The following is a 21,556-nucleotide window of genomic DNA, read 5'->3' on the forward strand; positions in this document are numbered from 1 at the left end:
GCTGGAAAATGGCACCTATGCCAAAAATGTATTTATTCCATCCTTACTTCTTTGCACTTCCTTCAGGGTGGTGGTGTGTGGCTCACTCAGAAAATGCCACTGATAATCATGTAAGCACAATCACACCAATGCCAGCTTGGGCACTGTAACTCTGCTCCCTGGACGAGGGAGGCACCAGAATTCTTTATTGTCAAATAAATGATTAACACAGTTTGGGGATCCATGCATCCAGGCATGAGTGTCCATAAGTATGTTTGGTTCTTTGGAAGATCAAATCAAGTGTGTCCCCTGCCCCTTCTCAGGACTTGAAATGCCCCTGGACACAAAGGTAATTTTTGCCTATTTGCTGTCCCTTTTTGTGTAGCAGCATCTAGCTCAACATCTCCAAACTGGTGCTTCAGTGGAGGCCATATCAGTGCCATGTCCCTCATCCCTCTCACCACTCTGGATATTTGTCTTCTTTTTATGTCTCCTCTCTTAAGAGGTATGAAATAGTATGCTTGGTGACCAGTTCCCATGTTGTCTGACTGGTATCATGGGAGCGTGGCCAAAAGAGACATCTGTTCTGTTTCAGTTCCAGCGCAAATGAAATCAAAGTTTGTCTCTTGGGTAGTCATGCCCTCACAATATGGTCAGTGATGTGTTAAACCACTAGACCTCTTTTCATGACTGTTGGGTAGGAGCACTGGTATGAGATGTACAGTGTGCATGGTTCTTGTGTGATAGCTTATACTTGTCTGCACATTCTCTCACTGCACACTCCCAACTCAGAATTTTTGAAAATGTCACCCTCCAAATTATCTTATCTCCAGTGCGATGCCATGTTAATCTGTGTCTGCCTATACACAGTCTCCTGCTCCAGATAGTGTATTCTTTTGAACTACTTCATCCCCTGTACATTGTAAAATTCATCAACATACATCCTTTGATATATATATCTCATACTTTTTAAAAACTATTGCTGCAGCATACTCTGCTAGTTATCAGACTCAGATTCTTGTTCTTCCTCTCACATTTTCTCTCACCATATTACGTTTCAATCCCACATTTTACTCCCAGCTACATCCATTCTCTCCATAGTTTCACCCCATCTACTATGCCCTCTTTGTGTTGCATCAGCTGAAATATCTGACTCTTTGTAAAATCTTGCCTTCTGTACCTTCTGTGTTACTGCAGGTTGTACCCTAACCATGCTTGGTCCATCATCATTATCTTACAATCTGTGTCATCTATTCATCAGCCAGTAACATCATACATCTTGGGCCTGGATTTACTTTTCTTCATGGAATCCTGCATGAAAACTTGCAGTGCTGCATTGTTCAAAGGACAGAAAATAGAGCAGCCCCAGATTAAGCAAAAGTCCCCTGCTGATAATGTCATGAGCTGTGCTCAGGTTCACTGACAAAATATCGACCCTCAAAATATCGCCATACCTAAATATTATAACCAAAATATCAATGTCAAAAAATATTTATACTTATAATAGTAAGTACAAATATATAGGGGAAAAATATTGTTGTATTAAATATCCTTTCTCAAATATATATATAAATTAAAATATTAAATATCGAACATAGTAAATAGTAACAATATTTTAAACAATTCAATTGATTTCATATATATTTTAACAAATACAACAGATAAACTTAAAAGTTAGACACACATATATAATATTATATATATATATATATATACATATATATATATATATACATATATATATATATTCACTGGAAAAAAAAGGTTTTAGGGGAGTTATAGTTAGCTGGACATTTCACTCATACATAACCATTGAAAATTCTGCGTTATAGTTAGTTGTACTAACTGTAACTCTCGCGCCCGCAATCCACTCATGATGATGTCACATATTACATCATTCATGACATGGTCAGTGACATCTCAAATGACATCACTGATGACATCACTGATGACATCATCCAGTGAATGTGGTTTGGTTCAAAATGTCAATTTGTATTATATATATAATAATCTGCATTGAAGAATGAGTGGATGTATAAGTGTCTGGATGGAGGATTTAGTAGCAGTGTGATTAACTGTTTTCTTGACTTATTTATAGTGTCTCACTAAATATATTGGAGAGTGAATAAACTGTGTGAATATCTATATTATTTTCTCAGTTGTTGTGAAAACTGCTGCACCATTTAGTTACTAGCTACGTGAAAGTGTATCTTAGTTATTGATCAGTTAACTGATTATTTGTATGGGAGAGTGAATGTGTGTAAGGTTCGGTGGTGGGTGTGTGACTGCCCAAAGATGTGTCAATAGTTGATTCAGTAGCTATATAACGTTAAGACTACATGTTATAATAATTGTTTGGGTGAATGAATATGTACATAGATGTGCTGATGAGCAAATATATCTCTCAATGGTACATGTCCAACAAAGTGGAATAATAAAAGGCAGTGTATGTGACATTTGTTCTATATAAATAAGTATATATAAGACTCAGTGATTGCATGAGGGAATGTATGGATATCTATGTACTTGTAATAGGGATTTTATAACACACTAAGTATGAGTTACTATCTATATGAATAAAAGAGGTGGTGTTTGTATAAGTGTGTAGCTGAGTAGATATAAGTATGATCCATTATTTGCATAAGTGAGTAGGATGACTGCATAAGTAAATAGAATGTGTGCTGGTGTGTAATGTCAGTAAAGGTGTATAAGTATATTTGATGGTGTTCTTTTGGTCATTGACAGCATGTATGAGTGAATCTATAGGTAATTGATTACATGTTTGTGTAGATCTAGGAATGACTGAGTGGGTTTTTAGATACTTGTATTGGTGTGTCAATGGATTCAAATATGGTACTGTGTATTTTTCAGTGAGTGATGAAAGATTATAGTGGTGTATGATGAGGTGTATCTGATTGTCACGTGGATGATGTCATCAGTGATGCCATTTGAGATGTCATCAGTGATGTCATCAGTGATGTCACTGACCATGTCATGAATGATGTAATATGTGACATCATTACCAATGGATTGTGGGTGTGAGAATTACAGCTAGTACAACTAACTATAAACGAGGAATTTCAATGGTTTTGTACGAGTGAAATGTCCAGCTAACTATAACTCCCCTAAAACCTATGTTTTTTTTCAGTGAATTTCTAAGTTTTTTAAAAACTTTTTATTGATTTGAAAATCAGGGCAAAATACATTCAGAAGATATTCATAAGTGGCTTCAATTAGAGCTATCAATTAATGCAACATTACACATTCCCACTCTAAGGTTTTTTAAATGCTAATTCCTAACTATAACTTGCTTGAAACCTATGGTTTTTTCAGTGAATTTCAATGGTTTTTCAAATAATAATTCCTAACTATAACCTGCTTGAAACCTATGTTTTTTTCACTGAATTTCGAGGTTTTTTAAATGATAATTCCAAAGTATAACCTGCCTGAAACCCAAGGTTTTCAGTGATTTTGATAGATTTATTCAATAACAATTTTTAAATCTATTAATTGTTTTATTTATTTCTTTGATACTGATTTACAAATTTATTTTAAAAATATTCATTTTTAGATATCTTATTTTTAAGATTACATTACACATTTTTAATATATATATATTTTTTATAAATGTAATATATATATTTTTTATATTTGTAAAAATATTTTATAATATTTACTGTTTTCTTTTTTTTTACAATTTTTTGAGTAGTCCCAGACCCAAAGCGCACCGCTCTCGATTGCTGCGCAGAACGTAGCTGCCATTTTACAATTGACTGTAGGATGCGTGTAGGGTGTGCAATGGGTACATATTTTCAAGTGCGATTGCTATGCGACCCGTACGTGACTTGAAGTGCATATGCAACATATATTATCACGCCTCACCATGCACGCGCTTTTCCGCATGACGTCATGTACGTGTTCAACGCAGTGAGCGTTCGACTTCCGCAAAATTTTTCTATATACAATATATATATATATATATATATATATATATATATATATATATATGTATTTAATATAAAAATTAAGGGGAAAAATATTTTATTTTTAGTTTTAATAAACTTTTATTACTTTTAAATGCAATTTGCAGAAGTCGCGCTAGATATGTTCTGCGTGTACGCACCCAACGCGGATCCCATGTGGTTTATAGAACTTACTGTTCTAACTATTGAAGAACCCCACCCATTTCAAGTACGCTTCTTAGACCTTCCTTACGAGAAAACCTATCCTGAAAAGAACGTCACTTTTTGTTCATTGGAAACCTGAACTTCTTTTTTGGATAAAAAAATGGCTACACCACTGCAAGAATCATCTGATTCTGATGATTTGGTTACTGAGCAGTTTCTACCAGAACCTCACCCTCCTAAAAGATACACATCCATTGTATGAACTGCGTGAACTGCAATCGTTTAATTTGTTATGGGGAGCAATCAGTAGACCTCGTTTGCAGAGCAATTGATAACCATCAATGCTATTTTTTTTATTCCCTCAAAGTTGATGCTTTTGTTCGTCCAATTATTGTTTATTTTTCTTTCTAAAAAAACAAAAAAAACAAAAAATGGTTCTAAAAATCAAAAAATAAATAAAAGTACAAAAAACAAAAATTTTCAGAACCCTTCTACTCTGGTTAAAGAAAGAGCTAAATATATGTGCTAGTGTGTGAAAGTTTACATAAATATATGTATACTGCATAATTCAGTAAAGAATACATTTGTCATATATGGTGAATGTATAACTGCAGAACTATAAGGAAGTGCGGTAGCATGACACTGTAAGCTCTTTAGCTACAGCATGCTGAGCTACTTCCGAAGGACAGAGATGCTACATATGTACATAAATATGTTGGAAGTCGGTCCTTCCCTCTGCACTACTGTTTAAACTGCAGGCATGTGTTGATACACGCACCCTTGCTCCATCGTGCAACAATATCTGTGTCGTGTGGAGTTTTTTTTTGTGCAGGAAAACACACCTTCCTGCACAAAAACAATCAGTGAAGACATTTTTTTCCTACAATGTATGCTGTGCATTGTAGCGTATATTGTAACAAAAATATGAGGAGAAATGAAAAAAATTGTACTACAGATTTACAAGCTCTGTGCGCCACCAACAGTCCCTGGTTTCGAATGTTTACAACCACTTGACAGCCAAGAAGCATTCAGCGCGTGATCGTGATGGTGCACTTATGGTACACTGACAATCCTCGCATCCTCCGCGGATCCACCGCGCCCATAGATATATAAATGACTTTAACTGTCATTTTCTCAGGAACTATTGAACAGATTGAGACCATATAAGCGAAAGGCACAAGTTGGAGCTCAGGACTACCTCTTTGCCAAATTTGGCATAATTCCGTTCAGCCATTCGGGCTGTAGCCGTGGCTAAAGGTCCTTTGGGAAATTGCATGGGGAAAAAAATGTTGGGCCCCCCTTTTTTCTTGGCCCCCCACTTGACTAATCACCTCGAAACTTTCAGGATAGGAGCAGACCAGAGCTGGCCAAAAGTTTGGAAAATTTTGCAAAGATACATCAATTGGCACCAAAGGTATTGGGAATAGAATGTTGTGGATTTCCTAGGGATAATAGGTCCTAACTATAACTACCTACTGGATACTGTAGAAATACATGCAGGCTAAAAAGATATAAAAACCATGTGAATAACAGTTAATTATACAAAGTTAAAATCCACTGTTAGAAATCATTTATACAAAGCAGCTAATAATGTATGTGCAAATAAAATGCTGGACTTATGTGCCATGAATCACGGCCTAAATGCTTAATGTTTCGTTTACTGCCCTCTTGATTAGGGCAGTTTTAATGATTGTCCACCACGGATAATGTATGTCCTTTTTGTACCCTCTAGATTGGAACAATAAATTGCTGGTTTCCGGGTTAAATCCCCTTATCTAGAGTACCCTGCGTGTAACAATTAGCAAAATATGTCCATGTAGCAACCTCCAGTGCGTGTACGACATTTAGATCTAGTGATGAAAAAATTCTGGTGCAAGTGACTGTTAAAAACTAGAGTGCTTCATCTTAGACAGTTACCTAATTCATTAGAAACTTCATTGCAATGTAAGAGCTATCCTGTACCCAGATTGCGGTGTGTGGTCCAGCTTACTTGTTACCCCCAGGATTGAAGAATTGTTACAAATAACTACCTAGTTAAGTCTTAGGTATAGAACACCAACCTGTACATTACTAAACATGTTAAAAGACACAACACCCACCTCAGAAGGCTTGATTTACTAATGTTCAAATTTAGCTAGTAGGATGTGGGTCACTGTCACTTGAATATGTCAGTGGTTATACCTTTGTGGGAATCCCTCCTCTTGCTAGTGTATAAATATATAAATATATATAAATAGAAATATAAAAATATATATAAATTGGTAAAGAAGTTTAAAATTACCCATAACACAAGTTCATAATCCCTTGACTGTTATAGAATCAACGTTTAAAAGGGGTTCGTATCTCCTGATCAAACATTGTGTGAACATTCAAAGTTAACTAATTGATGTCTGTTGATATAGCCCATTATCACAAGCATGTGTGTAAATCTTCCATGACATTGAGGCCACCCGGGGTTTTGGAATGTAACTGAAGGATGTATCTTGTCTCCAGTTTTCGTAAATTAGATACCCTATCACATATATATATATATATACATATATTACCTACTGGCGGTCGCCAGTAGGTATATATAGTTAGGATTTTTTCTCTATGGGATTTTTGAAAATTCTATGTCTAATAACTTTGGAGATTGTGGACGGAATTGGCTGAAATTTTCAGGAAAATGGCACATTTTGTTTCTGAGCAGCCCTTGAAAATTTGGGGGGGGTTCGTCAAGGGGGGGCCGAGAAAAAAGGGGGGTCCCAAAACGTGTTTTTAACATTGAGTTTTCCATAGGGCGGTTGGCCTCACTTTTAGCCCGAACGGCTGAATGGATTTGCACGAAACTTGGCAAAATTGTAGGGACTGGTAGCCCGATGTGCCTTTTGTAGGTCTCAATATATGTGCTACAGTGGATTTTGAGAAATTAACGTTTAAAAAAAGATATATATCTGTAACAGCGGACCGGGCAGCGCTCCAGGACGCGTACTTTTCGCGCAACGGAGCTTTGTGAAGCGAAGCTGATTGGTTCTCCGGCGTCTGTCAACATTCCAAACAGTCCGTAGCGGCCGCCATCTTGTCTCTCGGTAGGATCGAGAGACAAGAGGAGGCCAAAGCGAAGGGGCAAATGACCATAAGGGGGAATAGTAGATCCTCGCTGACCCCCTAGGTTTGATGTGGAGGTTTTAAAAGGGCCCCGCGGGGCAAAAAAAATAAATAATAATAATAATGGAACGGCTGAATGGATTTGCACGAAACTTGGTAAAATATTAGGGACTGGTAGCCCGATGTGCCTTTGCTAGGTCTCAATATATGTGCTCTAGTGGATTTTGAGAAATTAACGTTCAAAAAAAGATATATATCTGTAACAGCGCTCCACTTCGCATAACGGAGGTTTGCGAAGCTGATTGGTCATTCTGTCACTGGGCTATAGTTGGGCTACATCTGGCTGATATTTGGGCTACATTTGTTTTTTTTGTCTCTGGCGGCCATCTTTGGGCTACATTGGGCTACATTGGGCTTCATTGGGCTTCATTGGGCTACATTGGGCTACATTTGGGCTCCAACATATATATAGGCCAATGTAGCCCAATATATATTTTTCAAAGTTAATTTTCGTAAAAACCACTGGAGCATATATCTTGAGACATAGCAAAGGCACATCGGGCTACCAGTCCCTACAATTTTGCCAAGTTTCGTGGAAATCCATTCAGCCGTTCGAGCTAAAAGTGAGTCCAACCGCCCTATGGAAATGAAGGAAATGAATGGGTAATTTGTAATTAGCAAATAGCTAATCGCAAACTAGGAATGGTAAAGAATCGCTATTTATTCCTTAAAGTTCGCTATTTAGGAAATGCAAAAAACTTTGATGATACATATGGCGGTTCATCTCGAACAAGATAAGAAGCATAGGGATAGATTTATGATGACTGGCGCATCACCAGGGATGTGTTAGTCATTCTGTGCCGCTGTTCCGTCACCTATGGTGTGCTGCATTTACAATGCGGCGCATCATGGGGCAAAAACAGCACAGATGCGTGATGTAACTGTGCCGTAAAGGTGGCGCATTGCTGGAGTTGTATCGCAAGTGTGATGAAGCTCCAGGAAGGGTCGGGGGTGCCCCTGTCGCAGGGTTTCTGTTCTCACACAGAACTGTGGACAGAGGATTGGAACCTCGGCGAATTAGGGTGTCCCAAAACTCACCTTAGTACTCAAAAACCCCTTAGCAAGCTAGGTACAGTGTCACATTGGATATAACAAACTCTCAATGTTTAGACAATCCAGAATATGAACTTATAGTACCTCAGGATACGTGGAACTCATGAACAGTCGGTCGTTATATATTTCTTAGAAACCAGAACATGGAGTTAAGAAGAACACATGTGTATTTGAAATGTTTATTTACTAATGCCGTCTTCTCAGGCGTAGTATCTTAGATAATACAAGTACACATATTATCAGTAGCAAAATTACCAGCATAGTTACTAGTACATAAAAAGCGAATGGTGACAGTATGTTAACATGCTGTAAATGAATAAGAGTTATCAACACTTATAAGCAGCCACGGGCCGTGGAGGGAGTTACGGTGGGGCAGGGAGGCGGGGAGGGGGAGGGGCAGGGTGGAGAGGGCTCCACCCTGCCCCTCCCCCTCCCCGCCTCCCTGCCCCATCGTAACTCCCTCCACGGCCCGCGGCTGCTTATATCTCACCCTCCCTAATACACATATTATATTATTTGCTAAGAAGGTCTCTTTGTGTTGGTTTAGGGCGTGCCCATACTTTAGTGTCTTAGATTTGAAGGAATCACATCAGCATACACCAGCTCTCTCTTCATGTGAACCGCATCAAGTGTTGTGTATGTGTGTTCGGCAAAGCAATATAAAACCCGCCTCATGCCCAGAATTGGCAGAAGCTGCACTTATGTTATGAGTATGAAGTTGTGGAGATCAGACCTCATAACAATTCTGTATCGTGTTGTTCTTGAAACTTCAGCACTCGCTGTACAGATATAGTTTAACAAGTAAAGCAGATAGTAGAGCAATAACATATTATTCTCATGTAAATCACGATGAACTATTAGGTTGAAAGCTAAAGCAACAACTAAGTGTCGTGTGCAGAAGTTGCAAAAAAGGAAAAATGGCGTTTAAACCGGTAATGAGCCCATGCTAACTTAACACGGTGTAAAGATATCCAGGACCTAGATGACACCTCCCCATGATCCGGAAACGAACTGAATAAGATAATAGAAGTGCCATCTCATGAGAGCAGATTGCAACTTTATATGTGGACGGTCCGCAAGGTAAAATATTAAAAACTAGGAAAATTTAATGCTAAAGAAAAATAAAACAGCCAAGTACTTTATCGAGTCTTAAGCCAATAGGCAAGCTAAATAATAAAAACTTGACAAATAAGTCAATGAATTGTCAATGAAATGCTAGTACTCAGTATATCAAAAATGAAAAAGGTCTATGACATAACTGTGTATGCAAAATAAGCTGCAACAGCCTCCAATAGGAAGTCACCGTCTTCATCCGAAAAGAGTTCAGCCATCCAATTTAAAAGCGGAAAAGAACATACGTGCTCTCCCAGCACCGGATCCTCTATCACCATCAGAGGACAGCTCGGTGGGTTTTCAAGAAAGCTCTGTTCCAAGAAAGACTGTGTTGCCGCCAGTAAATTCCAGGGACCAATTAGTCCATGCATCAATGCCACAGCCATAATCCTTTCGCCAGGACAAACCAAGTCGTGAGTAATGATAGGAGTCATCAGCTGATTAAAGTCGACGTCAGGAGAAACCGGTCCGCAGAGACACAAATCAATGGCCCAATCGAAATCACAGGTCAGGCAGTGAAATACAGGCTGGACACAGGTGAAGTAGGAGAATCGAAAAGATAATCCATATGCCGTGCTTAATATCGCCAACGGCATTGTGCCATAATATTCTAGCATGCGATTGCGGAACAGTGTCAGCAGCTGCAGGGCGGGAGGTTGCATAGGAGGGACATCCATATTTAAAAATGTAAAAAAGCACAAGAGCGTCCGCTGGTAATGCAAGTAAAAATGGCAATCCACGAAGCAGAGTGGAAAAAATAGAATGAAAGAAAGCAGGGATGACTCCAAAGATTTTCTCAAATGAAGTCACGAGACCACTGGTAACAACTTTAAAAAAGTGCGCCAGGGCCTTTGTGGAGGATGCGTTAAAGATAGTCCGAACCATCTTGCTGAAATGGAAAGGCAAATCTGAATTGAAAAGGGTCTGCACCTCTGTACGGGTGTTCGCTATGTGAAGCACGAAAGTTTCACGGGCCGAACTCAAGGCCACCTCTCTCTGAGACAAAAGAGCTCTTATTCTTGCCATGCCGTTGAAATCTGCTCCCAAGGTTGGTATTTGTGGCGAGATTGAAAACTCCCTATGTTCATGTGTGGGAGGAAATAGAACATTTCTGCAGCAAATAACCCGTTCACTTACTGTTACGATAAAAGGAATACTTTTAATTAACCCAGAACAATCTTCATTATTGAGCATCAAATAACTACCATTTTCCAACAACTTGAACGTGGGGATGATAGCAGGAACTGGCGTGCCTTGCAACACGCAAGCCATATTTGGTCGGTGTTTGTTGCATGAACCGTGTAACTGTATGTGCCTACACATTAGTGAATGATCTGGCGTCTCAGTGCATTCCTCTCCATTCAGATAAACTTCTTGATCATCTTTGAAACATCTGTATGTGTTTGGAAGCGACCAGACCTCATGAAGAAAAGCACTACCTAAAGGTTCATAACGACCTATTGGTATATATTTCATACAATTTGAAAACTTATATAAAGCAAAAGGCAGCGTTATTAAACCGTGGATAAGGCACGTTGCCAAAAAACCCGCAATCCTCTGCTGATGATGTCACTGAGCATGTCATGAATGATGTAATATGTGACATCATCAGCAGTGGATTACGGGTAATAGTATCTCTAGTTTACTCCCCTATAGCTGTCTTTCTTTTAACATAAGTGTCTGTTTCCTTCCCTTATACTTACTGTTTTTGGTTCGCTTCCGGTTCGCGTACCGGCGAGCGAACTGGGAAGCGAACTAAGAGAAATAGAGGTTGGCACAGTTCCAAATATTGTACCAATTTTTTAATAACGGGGAGGTAGTTCTGAAAAGAACTTTTTTTTTTATTGTTTTTGTTGTTTTATATTTTTTTTATTATTTTTTTCGGAACATTTTTTTACTTTTTTGAATTTTTCTGAACAGTTTTATATTTTTTTGGGTTTTTCTTGGAGGGGGCAATGAAAACGATTCATTGTAAAGGGCTCAACAGGAGCAACAAAACAAAAAAAAAGTATTTATTATTTTGGGCGTTTCGTACAAACTTGCATATGATAGTCAATAGCTCTGTTGATCAGAGTGATGCTTCTTTCTCCGTAGCAAATGAATCCATCGCAATATACGCAGATGTGTTTTACTTCACCAAATCTCATTTGTATATTTGGCACCATCTCCCTGCCCTCTGGTCCCGTTACTTCCGGTACAACAGATCTTCTGGCCATAATAGGGAGATTATCTAGGTCGTTCCGAAACTGTGCAGCACTGTAGTTGTTAGGATGCCACCTAGTCATATGGCGATGCATTGTGTAGTTTCCGAAACTGTATTTTTTCTCGGTTCCTCTGGACAGTCTATCTTGACATATAAGGCAAGTTACGTATCTTGCATTTACTTTTTTCTGACCTTTGGGAATTTTAAAAAATTGCCAAATGAAGTTTTCTTTCCGGTGAGACGTCCTGGGCTCCTCAGGCAAAAACTGCCTCTCTTCGTGCTCGTCGTCCTGTTCCTCTTCTTCCTCTTCTTGTTGAATTATAACTTGAGCAGGTGGTCCACTCTTCCTTGGATGTGGTGGAGGTGGTGGGGAAGCACCAGCTGAAGCTACTAAAGAAGCCATTGCTCAGTGATCACAAAGGGTCTTTCTCTCACAATGATGAAAGTCAGAGTGAGGAAAGAAGGAGGGATTTTCATCATTTGGGAAAAACAAGAGTTCTCAACCAATGAAAAGTGTTCATTTTAGATTATATGACCTAGTCTTACATCAGTAGGAAACCAAAAGTGAAATGAACCAATCAAAAGTGTTATTACCAAGTCACATGACCTGCTGTGTGTACGTTAAGCGCTTTGCAGGGCCTCCCGGTTCGCTTCCAGAAACCTGCGCTTTGCGACTCGCTTCGCGTACCAGTTCGCTAACGTAGCACGTCATATGACGTATCACGCGACAACGTGAAACGTCATGCGGACGGGAGGCGTCACGATGTTGTTTTCTAACGCGGCAGTTGCGGTAAAGAAACGTTTACCGGCTCGCGGTCTATTTCGCGGCATCAAGGTCAGCTAACGGGAAGCTTCCCGATTCGCGAAGCGGGAACGAAGAAAAAAAAATATTTTAAAAAAAAATTATTCATAAACATATAAAATATCTTTTTGGATTTAAAGAAGAATACATTTTACAGCTACAGATATTAGCTGTTAAAAAACCAATGAAATTCACTGAAAAAACCATAGGTTATAGACCATATATAGTTAGGAATTAGCATTTACAAAACCTTGAAAATTCACTGAAAAAACCATAGGTTATAGACCATATATAGTTAGGAATTAGCATTTACAAAACCTTATTTTACTCACACAAAACCATTGAAATTCCATATATAGTTAGTTGCACTAACTATATATCGCGCACCCGCAATCCACTGCTGATGATGTCACATATTACATCATTCATGACATGGTCAGTGACATCACTGATGACATCACTGATGACATCTCAAATGACATCACTGATGACATCACTGATGACATCTGATTTGACATCAATGACCACATCACTGATGATATCATTCATGTGACAATACAATGCATCTCCTCACATTTTAATATAACCTCTGTTTCACCCAGTGTTAAATACAGAGTATAATTTTTGAAACCATTGACACACCAATACTAGTTACTACATACGCACTCACTGATTCCTATGTCTACACACACATTCACTCATTCACCCATACAATCATTCATACATACAATCACTCATCTTTACAACACTATCATATGCACTCATACACCTATACAGACACTCACAGTCTGCCACTCATCCATGGAGTTACTCACACACGTAGTCAGTCCTGTTAAAGAATCAATGACACTTCCATTTTCTTGTCTATACAGTTAAACATAGAGCACCTTACATTTTCAAACATATACTAACACATACTTACCTTCTTATAGAATCATTGATACAAGTACACATTGATCTGCACAGAGTCACACACCTCCCAGCCAGCCAGCCACACACACACTCAGTCTCCCATACAAATACTTGGACAATCAATCAGTAACCCATATAGTTAATCATATAGCTACTGATCAACACATGCAGCAGTTTACAGAACAACAGACATAATGATGCTCAAATTAAGATAGTTTAGTCACTAACCCATGCACTCAGTGAGACACATTTAATCACTCACTCATACATTCAGTCATGCACCTACTAAATCCTTTGTCCAGACACTTATACTTCCACTCATTCTTCAATATGTAAGACACATTTTAACTTTACAGAAACACACAGTCACTGGATGATGTCATCAGTGATGTCATTTGAGATGTCATCAGTGATGTCATCAGTGATGTCATTTGAGATGTTATCAGTGATGTCATTTGAGATGTCGTCAGTGATGTCATCAGTGATGTCATTTGAGATGTCATCAGTGATGTCATCAGTGATGTCACTGACCATGTCATGAATGATGTAATATGTGACATCATCAGCAGTGGATTGCGGGTGCGCGATATATAGTTAGTGCAACTAACTATATATGGAATTTCAATGGTTTTGTGTGAGTAAAATAAGGTTTTGTAAATGCTAATTCCTAACTATATATGGTCTATAACCTATGGTTTTTTCAGTGAATTTTCAAGGTTTTGTAAATGCTAATTCCTAACTATATATGGTCTATAACCTATGGTTTTTTCAGTGAATATATATATATATATATTCACTGAAAAAACCATAGGTTATAGACCATATATAGTTAGGAATTTGCATTTACAAAACCTTGAAAATTCACTGAAAAAACCATAGGTTAGAGACCATATATAGTTAGCTGGACATTTTATTGACATAAAACCAATGAAATTCCATATATAGTTAGTTGCACTAACTATATATCGCGCACCCGCAATCCACTGCTGATGATGTCACATATTACATCATTCATGACATGGTCAGTGACATCACTGATGACATCACTGATGACATCTCAAATGACATCACTGATGACATCACTGATGACATCTCAAATGACATCACTGATGACATCATCTAGTGTCTGTGTGTTTTTGTAAAGTTTAAATATGTTTTACATATTGAAGAATGAGTGGATGTATGGAAGACTGAGTGTGTGTGTGGCTGGCTGGGAGGTGTGTGACTCTGTGCATATCAATGTGTACTTGTATCAGTGATTGTATAAGAGAGTAAGTATGTGTTAGTATATGTGTGAAAAGTATGGTGTTCTGTGTTTAACTGTATAGATGAGGAAATCGAAGTGTGATTGATTCTTCACAGGACTGACTAGGTGTATGAGTGCATATGATAGTGTTGTAATAATGAGTGACTGTATGTATGAGTGATTGTATGGGTGAATGAGTGAATGTGTGTGTAGACATAGGAATCAGTGAGTGCGTATGTAGTAACTGGTATTGGTGTGTCATGATGTCATCAGTGATGTCATTTGAGATGTCATCAGTGATGTCATCAGTGATGTCATTTGAGATGTCATCAGTGATGTCATCAGTGATGTCACTGACCATGTCATGAATGATGTAATATGTGACATCATCAGCAGTGGATTGCGGGTGCGCGATATATAGTTAGTGCAACTAACTATATATGGAATTTCATTGGTTTTATGTCAATAAAATGTCCAGCTAACTATATATGGTCTCTAACCTATGGTTTTTTCAGTGAATTTTCAAGGTTTTGTAAATGCAAATTCCTAACTATATATGGTCTATAACCTATGGTTTTTTCAGTGAATTTCATTGGTTTTTTAAAAGCTAATATCTATAGCTGTAAAATATATTCTTTATTACGTGACGTATCACGTAGCCACGTGAGACGCCTCATGACGCGTCGCATAACCGTGACGTATCGGCTCTGCAGCGCAAACAAAACCCGTAACGTAAGCGTGCCGGAGCACGCTTACAGATATATATATTTTTTTTAACCTTAATTAGACAAAATCCACACGTGCACATATCTTGAGGCCTTGCAAAGGCACATCAAACAAACAGTCCCTACAATTTTGCCAAGTTTGCTGGAAATCTATTCCCTTAATTTTTTTTTTACGGTTTCTCTTGGTTTTCCCCTTGTTACGCTTACCGGGACGCTACCCGGTACGCGAACCGGACGCTCCAAAAACACAAGATGGCGGACTCCCGTTACGCTGCCGGTTAGCTGCCCGGTTCGCGTACCGGGAAGCGCCTCTACCGCGAAAAATCGCGGGGGACTTTAATATCCCCCTCATCAATCCTAGGGGGTCAGGAGTGGTCTACCTTGCCCCCTTTCCTTCATTTCCCCCTTCGTTTTTTACCACATCTTGTCTCTCGATCGTACCGAGAGACAAGATGGCGGCCGCTCCGGACTGTTTAGAATGTTGACAGACACCGGAGAGCCAATCAGCTTCGCTTCGCGAAGTTCCGTTACGCGTCAGGTACGCGAACCGGGGCGCTTACCGGAGCGTTGTCACAGATATATATATTTTTTTAAACGTTAATTTCTCAAAATCCACTGGAGCACATATATTAAAACATAGCAAAGGCACGTCGGGCAAACCATATCTACAATTTTGCCAAGTTTCATGTAAATCTATTCAGCAGTTCGAGCTAAAAGTGAGTCCAACCGCCCTATGGAAAAATGAATGGGAAAAACGCGTTTTGGGACCCCCCTTTTTTCTAGGCCCCCCCTTGACGAAACCCCCCCAAATTGTCAGGGGCTGCTCAGAAACAAAATGTGCCATTTTCCTGAAAATTTCAGCCAATTCCGTCCACAAACGCCAAAGTTATTAGACATAGAATTTTCAGAAATCCCATAGAGAAAAAATCCTAACTATATATACCCACTGGCTATCGCCAGTAGGTAATATACATATATAAACATATATAATCTGCATATCTATATAAATATAAATGCATGCATACATATACATATATGCATACATATGCATGTTATTTACATGAAAGTTTTAAAAACACTAATGAAAGCAAAGCTAAAAAGCCACCTCATTACAAACAGAATGGCTTTAACTTAAACGAGGGCGAGATCTATTGCATTTTCAATGCTTGTTTACTTTGGTTCTATCAAGAAGGCATTCAGATGTGTCACACATTTGCCATAAATTCTGAATGTTAGCACTCTAGTTGCTCATTAGATCACTGTAGTAAAGCTAGCGCTCACCAGGGAAGTCTGCTGCTAATCATGGTTTGCAGCCATTTCCCCGCATTTCTTATCCCGCAGACTTTCAGTCCGCATACCATTATCCCACATTTTTTCAAAACGCATGTGCATTTATCGCGCATGCCTTTACAAAGAATTACGTTTTAAAGGCATGTATGGTAAATGCATTTGCGTTGTGAAAACCACGATGACGAGAGAGGTAAGTGGGTTTGTGTTAAATTTTTTCGTGGGTTAGTGATTGTGTAGTGTAGTGTAGTGTTGTGTAGTGTAGTGTTGTGTTAGTGTAGTGTAGAGTTGTGGTGGTTGTTTAGTGTAGGGTCATGCTGGGGGTAGTGTTTTAGGGTTTAGGGTTGTGTTGTAGTGTTTGCGTAGTGTAGGGTCATGCTGGGGTAGTGTTTTAGGGTTTAGGGTAGTGTTGTAGTGTTTGCGTAGTGTAGGGTCATGCTGGGGGTAGTGTTTTAGGGTTTAGGGTTATGTTGTAGTGTTTGCGTAGTGTAGGGTCATGCTGGGGCTAGTGTTTTAGGGTTTAGGGTAGTGTTGTAGTGTTTGCGTAGTATAGGGTCATGCTGGGCGTAGTGTTTTAGGGTTTAGGATAGTGTTGTAGTGTTTGCGTAGTGTAGGGTCATGCTGGGGGTAGGGTTTTAGGGTTTTGGGTAGTGTTGTAGTGTTTGCGTAGTGTAGGGTCATGCTGGGGTGTAGTGTTTTAGGGTTTAGGGTAGTGTTGTAGTGTTTGCGTAGTGTAGGGTCATGCTGGGGGTAGTGTTTTAGGGTTTTGGGTAGTGTTGTAGTGTTTGCGTAGTGTAGGGTCATGCTGGGGGTAGTGTTTTAGGGTTTTGGGTAGTGTTGTAGTGTTTGCGTAGTGTAGGGTCATGCTGGGGTGTAGTGTTTTAGGGTTTTGGGTAGTGTTGTAGTGTTTGCGTAGTGTAGGGTCATGCTGGGGTGTAGTGTTTTAGGGTTTTGGGTAGTGTTGTAGTGTTTGCGTAGTGTAGGGTCATGCTGGGGGTAGTGTTTTAGGGTTTTGGATAGTGTTGTAGTGTTTGCGTAGTGTAGGGTCATGCTGGGGGTAGTGTTTTAGGGTTTTGGGTAGTGTTGTAGTGTTTTCGTAGTGTAGGGTCATGCTGGGGGGTAGTGTTTTAGGGTTTTGGGTAGTGTTGTAGTGTTTGCGTAGTGTAGGGTCATGCTGGGGGTAGTGTCTTAGGGTTTTGGGTAGTGTTGTAGTGTTTGCGTAGTGTAGGGTCATGCTGGGGGTAGTGTTTTAGGGTTTAGGGTAGTGTTGTAGTGTTTGCGTAGTGTAGGGTCATGCTGGGGGTAGTGTTTTAGGGTTTAGGGTTGTGTTGTAGTGTTTGTGTAGTGTAGGGTCATGCTGGGGGTAGTGTTTTAGGGTTTAGGGTAGTGTTGTAGTGTTTGCGTAGTGTAGGGTCATGCTGGGGTGTAGTGTTTTAGGGTTTTGGGTAGTGTTGTAGTGTTTGCGTAGTGTAGGGTCATGCTGGGGGTAGTGTTTTAGGGTTTAGGGTAGTGTTGTAGTGTTTGTGTAGTGTAGGGTCATGCTGGGGGTAGTGTTTTAGGGTTTAGGGTAGTGTTGTACTGTTTGTGTAGTGTAGGGTCATGCTGGGGTAGTGTTTTAGGGTTTAGGGTAGTGTTGTAGTGTTTGCGTAGTGTAGGGTCATGCTGGGGGTAGTGTTTTAGGGTTTAGGGTTGTGTTGTAGTGTTTGCGTAGTGTAGGGTCATGCTGGGGCTAGTGTTTTAGGGTTTAGGGTAGTGTTGTAGTGTTTGCGTAGTGTAGGGTCATGCTGGGCATAGTGTTTTAGGGTTTAGGATAGTGTTGTAGTGTTTGCGTAGTGTAGGGTCATGCTGGGGGTAGTGTTTTAGGGTTTTGGGTAGTGTTGTAGTGTTTGCGTAGTGTAGGGTCATGCTGGGGTGTAGTATTTTAGGGTTTAGGGTAGTGTTGTAGTGTTTGCGTAGTGTAGGGTCATGCTGGGGGTAGTGTTTTAGGGTTTTGGGTAGTGTTGTAGTGTTTGCGTAGTGTAGGGTCATGCTGGGGGTAGTGTTTTAGGGTTTTGGGTAGTGTTGTAGTGTTTGCGTAGTGTAGGGTCATGCTGGGGTGTAGTGTTTTAGGGTTTTGGGTAGTGTTGTAGTGTTTGCGTAGTGTAGGGTCATGCTGGGGTGTAGTGTTTTAGGGTTTTGGGTAGTGTTGTAGTGTTTGCGTAGTGTAGGGTCATGCTGGGGGTAGTGTTTTAGGGTTTTGGATAGTGTTGTAGTGTTTGCGTAGTGTAGGGTCATGCTGGGGGTAGTGTTTTAGGGTTTTGGGTAGTGTTGTAGTGTTTGCGTAGTGTAGGGTCATGCTGGGGGGTAGTGTTTTAGGGTTTTGGGTAGTGTTGTAGTGTTTGCGTAGTGTAGGGTCATGCTGGGGGTAGTGTTTTAGGGTTTTGGGTAGTGTTGTAGTGTTTGCGTAGTGTAGGGTCATGCTGGGGGTAGTGTTTTAGGGTTTAGGGTACTGTTGTAGTGTTTGCGTAGTGTAGGGTCATGCTAGGGGTAGTGTTTTAGGGTTTAGGGTTGTGTTGTAGTGTTTGTGTAGTGTAGGGTCATGCTGGGGGTAGTGTTTTAGGGTTTAGGGTAGTGTTGTAGTGTTTGCGTAGTGTAGGGTCATGCTGGGGTGTAGTGTTTTAGGGTTTTGGGTAGTGTTGTAGTGTTTGCGTAGTGTAGGGTCATGCTGGGGGTAGTGTTTTAGGGTTTAGGGTAGTGTTGTAGTGTTTGTGTAGTGTAGGGTCATGCTGGGGGTAGTGTTTTAGGGTTTAGGGTAGTGTTGTACTGTTTGTGTAGTGTAGGGTCATGCTGGGGGTAGTGTTTTAGGGTTTTGGGTAGTGTTGTAGTGTTTGCGTAGTGTAGGGTCATGCTGGGGGGTAGTGTTTTAGGGTTTTGGGTAGTGTTGTAGTGTTTGCGTAGTGTAGGGTCATGCTGGGGGTAGTGTTTTAGGGTTTTGGGTAGTGTTGTAGTGTTTGCGTAGTGTAGGGTCATGCTGGGGGTAGTGTTTTAGGGTTTAGGGTAGTGTTGTAGTGTTTGCGTAGTGTAGGGTCATGCTGGGGGTAGTGTTTTAGGGTTTAGGGTTGTGTTGTAGTGTTTGTGTAGTGTAGGGTCATGCTGGGGGTAGTGTTTTAGGGTTTAGGGTAGTGTTGTAGTGTTTGCGTAGTGTAGGGTCATGCTGGGGTGTAGTGTTTTAGGGTTTTGGGTAGTGTTGTAGTGTTTGCGTAGTGTAGGGTCATGCTGGAGGTAGTGTTTTAGGGTTTAGGGTAGTGTTGTAGTGTTTGTGTAGTGTAGGGTCATGCTGGGGGTAGTGTTTTAGGGTTTAGGGTAGTGTTGTACTGTTTGTGTAGTGTAGGGTCATGCTGGGGGTAGTGTTTTAGGGTTTAGGGTAGTTTAGTTGTTTAGTGTATGCTAAAGGCATATTCGTTCTAAAAGTTTTCGTTATTTTAATTTGCGGCCTAATAGTACATGCGGCATTTTTTTTGCGGACTGATGGTATGCGGGATTTCGTCATATATTCGCTAATCATACTTTCTATGGCAAAATGAACCCCCTCATTTTGTTCCTTTTTAAATTAAATGTTTTAAGAGTTACCACTTTATTCCAATCAAGATGGCTTCAGGTGTGCCATACCTTTGTAATAAGTAGGACTGTTAGCACTCTAGTTGTTCTTTAGAACACTCTGGGACATTCTGTCATTGGGCTATAGTTGGGCTACATCTGGCTGATATTTGGGCTACATTTGTTTTTTTTGTCTCTGGTGGCCATCTTTGGGCTACATTGGGCTACATTGGGCAACATTGGGCTACATTGGGCTACATTTGGGCTCCAACATATATATAGCCCAATGTAGCCCAATATATATTTTTCAAAGTTAATTTTCGTAAAAACCACTGGAGCCTATATCTTGAGACATAGCAAAGGCACATCGGGCTACCAGTCCCTACAATTTTGCCAAGTTTGGTGTAAATCTAATCAGCCGTTCAGGCTAAAAGTGAGGCCAACCGCCCTATGGAAAATTGCATGGGAAAAATACGTTTTGGGACCCCCTTTTTTCTCGGCCCCCCCTTGACGAAACCCCCCCAAATTTTCAGGGGCTGCTCAGAAACAAAATGTTCCATTTTCCTGAAAATGTCGGCCAATTCTGTCCTCAAACGCCAAAGTTATTCGACATAGAATTTTCAAAAATCCCATAGGAAAAAAATCCTAACTATATATACCTACTGGCTATCGCCAGTAGGTAATATATATATATATATATATATATATATATATATATATATATATATATATATATATATATATATTCACTGAAAAAACCATAGGTTATAGACCATATATAGTTAGGAATTAGCATTTACAAAACCTTGAAAATTCACTGAAAAAACCATAGGTTATAGACCATATATAGTTAGGAATTAGCATTTAAAAAACCTTATTTTACTCACACAAAACCATTGAAATTCCATATATAGTTAGTTGCACTAACTATATATTGCGCACCCGCAATCCACTGCTGATCATGTCACATATTACATCATTCATGACATGGTCAGTGACATCACTGATGACATCACTGATGACAACATCCAGTGATTATGTGTTTCTGTAAAGTTTAAATATGTTTTACATATTGAAGAATGAGTGGATGTATAAGTGTCTGAATGAAGGTTTTAGTAGGTGCGTGATTGACTGTATGAGTGAGTGATTAAATGCGTCTTACTGAATGCACGGGTTAGTGACTAAACTGTCTGAAAGTGTGCATCAGTATGTCTGTTGTTGTGCAAGCTGCTTCATGTGTTGATCAGTAGCTATATAAGTAGCTATATGGGTTATTGATTGGTTGCACAAGTATTTGTATGGGAGACTGAGTGTGTGTATGGCTGGCTGGGAGGTGTGTGACTCTGTGCAGATCAATGTGTACTTGTATCAGTGATTCTATAAGAG

The sequence above is a fragment of the Lissotriton helveticus genome, chromosome 3_1 (assembly GCF_964261635.1).
Source record: "Lissotriton helveticus chromosome 3_1, aLisHel1.1, whole genome shotgun sequence".
NCBI lineage: Eukaryota > Metazoa > Chordata > Amphibia > Caudata > Salamandridae > Lissotriton > Lissotriton helveticus.